The sequence below is a fragment of the Choloepus didactylus genome, chromosome 19 (assembly GCF_015220235.1).
Source record: "Choloepus didactylus isolate mChoDid1 chromosome 19, mChoDid1.pri, whole genome shotgun sequence".
NCBI classification, from domain to species: domain Eukaryota; kingdom Metazoa; phylum Chordata; class Mammalia; order Pilosa; family Megalonychidae; genus Choloepus; species Choloepus didactylus.
Genome location: NC_051325.1, coordinates 2,585,167 through 2,593,657, shown reverse-complemented (window position 1 = coordinate 2,593,657; position 8,491 = coordinate 2,585,167). Strand labels below are relative to the sequence as shown.

At 40.8% G+C, this 8,491-nt stretch overlaps 1 pseudogene; it reads left to right on the top strand.

Moving 5' to 3' along the window:
- Positions 1–601: 601 nt before the first annotated feature.
- LOC119515601 lies at positions 602–1,710 on the top strand (annotated as a pseudogene).
- The last annotated feature ends 6,781 nt before the right edge of the window (positions 1,711–8,491 follow it).

The window sequence follows — 8,491 nt, the reverse complement described above, 5'->3', positions numbered from 1 at the left end:
AGAAGTGCTGCTGCCCTAGCTTTTGGAAAGGGCAGGCCCATCATGGTGTTCAGACAGAGTGGGATGTTAACCCTGGTGACTGTCACCCATGTGGTCCCAACCCTGGTATTTGTAGAGGGAGGAACACTTCCTTAAGTTTCAGTGAAGTCTCGGTTGCCACCAAAGAGTTCAGGGAGAAGTCCCTCACGCGCCCCTCACCAGGCGACCCGGGGTCTTTGTGACGCTGCGGCGATGGCCACAGACACAAAGGGAAGGCGAGGAGGGGAGCGAGGGGCTGCGCCTGCCTGGGACCTCCCGCCTGCCTCGCGACCCCCGCCCGCCATGGGCGTGCTTGTGCTCGCTCCCAGCCTTGGTCTCCCCCACGCGGGCACGCCCCTTCTCGCTCCCGCGCCTCTCGCACACGCATGAACCCCTGATTCAATCCAGATCCCAGTGTGTCGGGGCGTTGTGGGCGCTGCGGGCGGCCGGGGGGGATGCTGAGCGGCCGCTCCCCGGCCCTGCGGCATCAGCAGCGTTGGCGACGTGGGGCTCCCGGCGCGCGGCTGGATGTCCCGGGCCTGCGCTCCCTCCCCGCGCTTCCTGCCGTCCAGGGGCGCTAGCCATGGCCGCCTTGGCCGCTGAGGCGCAGCTCCACCTGCCCGTCGCGCCCCCGCTCGCCGTCTGCTGCTACACGTTGGTGCTTCTGCTCTTCGCCTTCTCTCTGCCCCGGACCCGCGAGTCCAACCAGCTCCTGGGCAGCGGCTGCGGCGGGAACTGTCCCGGCGGTAAAGGCAAAAGCATCAACTGCTCAGAATTAAATGCCAGGGAGTCTGATGTAGAGTTTGATGAATCATCAGGTAAATATGGAGGAATTTGTAAAGAAGATAGAGGTGGTTTGATTTGCATGCCAATTTCAGTGCCATACAAATTACATTCCCATCTGTGGATCAAATGGGGACACTTATCAAAACGAATGTTTTCTCAGAAGGGCTGGTTGTAAGCAGCAGGAAGAGATAACTGTAGTAAGGAGAGGGCCGTGCTACTTTGATAATGGCACCGGATCTGGAGAAGGAGAAGAAGACGGGTCATTGACAGAAGTTCACAGAAAGCACTCTAAGTGTGGACTTTGCAAATACAAAACTGAGTGTGATGAAGATGCAGAAAATGTTGGGTGTGTATGTAATATAGATTGCAGTGGATACAGTTTTAATCTTGTATGTGCGTCTGATGGGAACTCCTATAACAACCCCTGTTTTATGTGGGAAGCATCTTGTAAAAAGCAAGAACAAATTGATATATGGCATGTTGGCCATTGTACAGACACCAATGACACTAGTTTGTTGGGGAAGAAAGATGACGGACTACAGTATCGACCAGATGTGAAAGATGCTGGTGATCAAAGAGAAGGTTGGAAACCATATGCCTTGTCCCGAAAACCTCAATGGTTACTGCATCCATGGAAAATGTGAATTCACCTATTTCACTCTGAAGGCTTCTTGTAGATGTGAATCAGGCAACACTGGACAGCACTGTGAAAAGACAGACTTTAGTATTCTCTAAGTAGTGCCAAGTAGGCAAACGCTCACTCTTGTTCTTATTGCAGCAATTATTGGAGCTGTACAGATTGCCATCACAGTGGCCATTGCCATGTGCATAACCAGAAAATGCCCTAAAAACGACGGAGGATGTTGACAGAAGCAAAACCTAGGTCATTTTACTTCAGACACATAACTGATGTCTTTTATACATACACTGACCATGTGATGTACATTTATTATGTCTTTTTTTAAAGAATGGAAATATTTATTTCAGAAGCCTTATTTTTGGACATTTTTAGTGTAGTAGTACTGTTGGCTCGTATTTAGAATTACTCAGTGACAACAGTTTTGGAGTCTAGTAGACTTTGTTTTATGGTTTTAAATACAGAAGTTGATTTCATGAATTTGTAACATATGGCAATTCTAAGACTTGTCCTTTACCCCTGGTATATAATATTTTTACAAAGATGGACCACTTCACAAATGGTCATCAAGTCATACCCAGTGTTTCCACAATGACCACAGCAAATGACAAAGCATGAACTCTAAAGATAAAGATGTTTATGATTACATTTCTTACAAAAATTTAGAAGACACTGTGTTAAAATGGATATCTAAATGTTTTTGAGAGTTAGTAACTGATTTTTTGGACACTGCCAATTGCATGAACTGTAAAGCTGTGTGTATTAGATGTAAGATATCTGTAAGATATATGTACTGGAATTTGATGATTTCTCTCTTTTTAAAAAAAACTGTTCTAAAAATTTGGAAAAGTATCTGGTGGTAATGATGGAAAAGATTGCTGGAAAGTAGATTTAGATATTGTGAAAATAGATTATTTAACAAACAGATTGGAAAAAAGCCCACTCAGTTAAACTACTTTAATATGCATTCATTTGTAAAGAAAATATTTGTTTTAACATAAACAGGTTGTATCAGTGTTTGTGAATAAAATGTAAAAACATGATTGTTAATGATTGGTGCTCTTAAAGTGAGCTTAAAAATTATCTAAGACCTCTATCCAAATTTGTCCTGTAGTTGTAGGTATACTAATAGATTGTTGGTGTTTAAAGATCTGCAGTGAGTACAATGTATTCAGCTGTTTAACATGTAGTTTAGATATTCAAAAGTATGCATGTAGAATTTAAAAATATGTTCAAAATTAAATATTAATTTTAATATTTCAATTGGAGAAGCATGTTACAATATAATGATTTCATTATAAAAAATGAAAAATAAAGAGTTCATGGAGAAAGTGGCCACCATGCAAGTGTGTGGATAGTGTGGGGCTGCTGCTCCAGCTGGATGGGAGGACAAACCATCCAGCCACACATTACTCTCAAGCCTTGCAATCTAGCAGAATGTGTCCTTTTTTTGGGGTTGTACATGCTTAGGAACTATGAACTCCTTTTTTGCCTTCAAATTACTTCACTCTGCATGGGAGATGTCTTTTCCATGCTTTTGCTTCACTTGTATTTTGGAAGCATGTGTCATCTTTTCTAGGTTTCCCAGTTCCAAAGACAAAGAGGAATCTTTCCCTTGATGGAAAATGTCCATAAATGATGCATATGGGATTTTTACATAGATTTGTTTCTGAAATAGCATAAGGTACTTGGGATGTTGTAATGGTGTGAGAGTAATTCATACATGGGAAGGACCAGGCTTTGTGTCCAGAGGCCACATGGTTATGTATTAAGTCATGACCCCTGAACATAATATGTTCATGTCCTAACCTCCACTACTATGACTGTAAAGACATTTGTAAATAGGATCTTTGAAGATATTGTAACTTAAGATGAGGGCAAACTGGATTAGGCCACACCTATATACTGCCCTAATCATATATTATTAGAATCCTTATGAGGAGAGGTATTTGGAAAGAGTTACAGATTACTGAGGCAAGTACAGATAGAGAGAGGGGTGCCATGTGACAAAGGAAGAGACTAATTGTCATGAAACCTGTCAAATCTTTCAAATTAAAATGAGTTAAAGATACAATAATTCTTGAATGACCAGGAGACATGCACTGTACTGAACCTTTTCAGTTTTCCCTTGAAGAATATACATGTCATATCTGAAGGGAGTTGGGAGCAGCACTTTCCAAGATGTTTCTCAGGGGGGGTTCCTAATGAAATCACTCAGGAGATGACCTGTACAGCATTATGTAGATGATGGTAACCTCTAGGGGATGGTGTGGGTGGCACAGGCTGCTTTGACTGTGGCCTTCTTCAGTTACTTTTCTGTCCTACCAAGGGTTTGTGCAATGAAAATATTCCAAATAGCCTTCCAAATAACAAAAAACAAAATAATTTGTTCTGTGAAAAGAATGGGAACACAAGGACACAGAAGTGAGAAGACTGATGACTCTAAAGAAGAGGAAGTTTGAATACTTTGAATGCTGAGGTCTAAATGCAGGTGGCTCCTGAGGATGCCAGAAAATATCTCTCCTGTTGCTGCTGCTGCTGCCTGTGCCTCTATCACAATGAATGTCCCTGATCCTCAGATTACGGGGAAAACACTCATGGACCCTCTGGCACAGCCAAAGGTTTATTAGGTCAGCTACTGCCATGAAGGAGGCCACTAAAACTGATGATATTGATTAAGACTCTCTGGATAAAGAAATTAAAAATAACAGCATGGTAGAGGGTACACTTCAGAATCATATCTATTAATACCTTTCCAAGCCATGGAGGTAAATTCCACAGTGCCCACACATCTTGTTTCCTATGGAACACACACAAAAAAAGTTTCCTCCAACAAAATGTGCCTGTTAGTCCAAATTCTGAGTCCCCACTCTTCTCTATCCACCCCTAGGAACCCCTATACATGGAGATGACTCCTATATGAGCGCTCTCCAAGACCTGACCAGGGCATCTTTAGTGGTTCTCTTACTAAATGAAATTGTTTTATAATTCTTCATAAATTTTTAAGAAAATAAAAGATAGGAAGCAACCCTGTGAAAAAATAATCTCTGAGGGATCCACCCTCAATGTGGCCCTGAAATGTACTTCTCTCCTTATAGCCCATGACAGGCAACATGGCACCAACCCCTTGACCATCTCACCCTGAAGTCATGACACCATCTGGGCCCATAGAACACTGTGGTGTCACCATAAAGGTAATCCAGAATTTTCTATTTTAAATGAGGAAACGTGCTTCTCTGATTAAACACCATGCCTGATCAGGATTGGAAACATCTTCATAAAATATAGCACTTTGCTAATAATCCAACTGAAGCACACAGGATGGAGAACTCTAAATTTGGAAGGAATGTTCTTAAAGTTCACATGATTTATGCCTAAATTGATGAGGAAAAAATGGGCATGTTGCTTCCAATTATTATTTGCCAGAATGGATAAAAATAATTTATCCATGTAAAGAATAGAAAGAAATATATGATAGAGGAGAATGAGATGGAGTACCAGAAGATGAAATATCACATGGAACTCACATTTTATGCTACCGTTATTTGTCTTGTAGGGGATATAATTACCAGCTGGAGACCCAAAGACACAGTTCACAAAGACCAGGATTATGCACAGGTTGGTGTACAGTAAGGCATCCCATAAGCAGCTCCATAAAAAGTCATGTATAATGGAGTTTACTACTTTAACAATACAATAAATCAATTCTACAGCCACATTCAGATTTGCCTGAACATTAATAACTGGTATTCTTGGCTCTCAGTGATCACATGCATTTCCTGAATGAGTCCACACACAGAGCTGAGAGGAGAGGGCCTCAGTCCACAGTGAGTGAGGATGTGCTGTCAGCATTTCCCCAGTGCCTGCAGGAGCCACAGCCTGAGCCACAAGCTGGGATCCAGGTGAATAGTAATAGACCTAGAAGTCAGACCACAGGAACATGACACACATTGTAGGGAAGCAGTAGGAGCAGAGAGAGATGTAAGAACAAAGACCCAGGTAAAAGAAAATGGATTAGCAGAATAACAGACAACTAGATAATGACTGACACTGATGGAGCTGAGAAGAGAGATAGACAAACCCACAATTTAGTTTTTGAATTCTTTATTCCTCTCTGTGAATAATAAAACAAGCTGGAAGAAAAAAAAGTTCAGGTAGAAATGACCTGAATATCACTACTCAATTTGTATCAATATTTATAGAACATTCCACTAAAATACAGCATAATACAGAAACTTTCAATTTCCTAGAGATCAGCCTGAGGACCTGTACTGAGTTTGAATCTTGGATGTATGACAGTATTGCTTATATGTTACAAGATTACATGGATGAAACAAGAAGAGGGAACCTCAGGAAAGGCCAGGAAACTCCTGCCAGCCAATCTCTGCACCTACCCATGGGGATGGTTCCTGAGTACCCCCTGGTGATCCCAAGCACCCCATGAAGCCCAGGCCCTCCTATGCAGCCCTACAGTTCAACAGTGGACCTAATGGAGTCCCTGGAATTTTCAGGCTCACTGCACCCTTAATCAGGCTCCTTGCCAAGGCCCATAGGGCCCCTCAACCAAATGTCTGGCAGTCACCAGTGCACATAGAGAACTGATAGGCCGTTTGGATTATCACATGATTTGGACACTGCACAGCAGATAGGTTAAGTTGGGGGAAAGCTGACATGAGAATGAGATGTGGTTCAAGAAGCCCATCTTCTGGGAGTAAAGGGAAAGCATCCTCCAGGAAGTTAAAATTCTGCCAAAATATGTTAAATGCTTAAATAATGCTGTAAATTTCAAATAACCTTATCATGATAAGCAAAATGCACCAAGGCCAACAGAAAGTCATGAGGTACCTGAAGACCAAGTACATGTGGATGAGCCAGACAACAAAATTTAAAAATTGGATGAGACACAGAAACTGGAGGAATTAATCAAACAAGTACATAGAAATCTGCAAAACAACTTCAGTTGTTTGGATATCTACTTAAAGGACATGAAGAAGACTATAGAAGAACATAAAGAAAAATGAAAGAGTAAATAAAAAGGTAGATCTTATCAAACTAAAGGGAACTGTAGATAAAATTAAAAATATAGTACAGAAACACAAGGACATAATTGAAGAAGCAGAATAAAGAATAACTGAATTTGAAATCACTGCAATTGAATGTGTACACACAAAAATACTACTGATAAAAAATTGAAAGCATTAATGGATCTCCCAGAAATGAAGGGCAACATTAAGTATACAAATATGAGAATCATTGGTGTCCCAGAAAGAGAAGAGCAAAGGACTAGGCAGTGTATTTGAGGACATTGTTGGGGAAAACTCCCTAATCCTTTTAAATGGTATAAACATACAAATCAAAGAGGACCAATCAACTCCAAATAGAATAAATCCTAGTAGACATACTCTAAGCCATATACTACTCAGATATCAACTGCTGAAGAGAAAGTTCTGAAAGCAGGAAGAGAGAAGGAATTCAACACATACATGTGAAGCCATATAAGACTATTACTGACTATTTAACAGACAACATGGAGGTGAGAAGGCAGTGGTATGATATATTAAAGATCATAACATACAATAATTTTCAGCCAAGAATTCTTCAACCAACAAAGCTCTCACTAAAAATTTAAGGAGAGGTAAAAGTTTTCAGAAACTCACAAATGCTGAGAAAATTGTTAACAGGAGATGTACCCTGCAAGAATTAATAAAGGAAGCTCTACTGGCTGACAAAAAAGAAATAAGATAGATGTCTGTAGAAAGGCACCGAACTGGAGAATATTAGTGAGAGTAACATAAAGAAAAAGTGCGTGTAAAATTTCTCAGAATTAAAAACCAAAGGAAAAGGTGTCTGGTTCAAGACCTGACATCACAGTAATCATTTTGATTGTGAATGGATTGAACTCCCCAATAAAAATTACAGAATGGTAAAATAGATTAAAAAGTATGACCTTTTTGTATGCTGTTTACAAAAACTCATTTAGACCCTGCATCAAAAAAAGATTGAAAGTGAGAGGGTGGTCTACTAATGTCATACTTTTCAGAAACTCCTTTGCAGCCTGAATTGTCAGTTGTTATGTATCAAGTGTACTTTACTCAACAACCCTATCCTCTCTTTCCACATGAAGAGCCAGGAGTCCTGAGATGCAGAACAATCAGCATGAGATCTGGACAGAAACCAATGTTTCCATCTTCTTAGCTCTAATCATTCTTTCTGAAGGTACATGTATATCATAATGTGCCCTCAGCAATAGATTGGAAAAATTCTGCACATTGCACTCAAAATTTGGAGATCTCCATCTACTGTAGTCGCAAGAGTACAGATTCAATCTCATATGCCACTGCTCCTGAGGTAGGACACTTAGCTGCTAAAATAGGACAGGCAGGGATCAGGGAGGAGGGTCCAACCCTGCCCATCCACTCATTGCTATATAGTTACCTGAGCTCAGGGGAAAGATGCTCAGTTTTCCTTCCAGTAATGCTGGCAAAAATATCTAGTAAAGGAAAATTACCAAGTTACCATCTTTGGACACTATTCATATTATTATGAGCAACGTATGGGTCAAAATTCATGATAGCAATGAATACAAATTTCAATGAACTTGCATTATTTTATTTTATGTCATAGTCACATACTGAAAAGCTTTATGGAGAAAGAGTACAAAGGGACTAATACCACAGACAACAACATGCATGATTTTACCAAGCATAGCATTTAGTAAAACAAGCCAGAACCACAATGGATCATGTGGCAAGTTTCCATTTATACAGTGTTCATTTGAAACTATCCATGGACTGAGACAATGAGAAGCACCCTGGTCAACCCTGCCTGAAGGAGGATGAGGACATTCCTGGGAGCTGATGAGAGTAGATGCCATGCCAGGTTGTCTCCTCTTCCTCCTCCTTTCCCAAAAGGTCATGGAAAACTAAGTGGTGGTGGGGAAATAAGATTGTGGACCAAGAACCTTAATAGCCTGGGAAAGGACAGATATATCTGTTCACAGTCTGAGAAAAGGATGTATAAGCTGAATTTTCATTTCAGATGAAATTATTC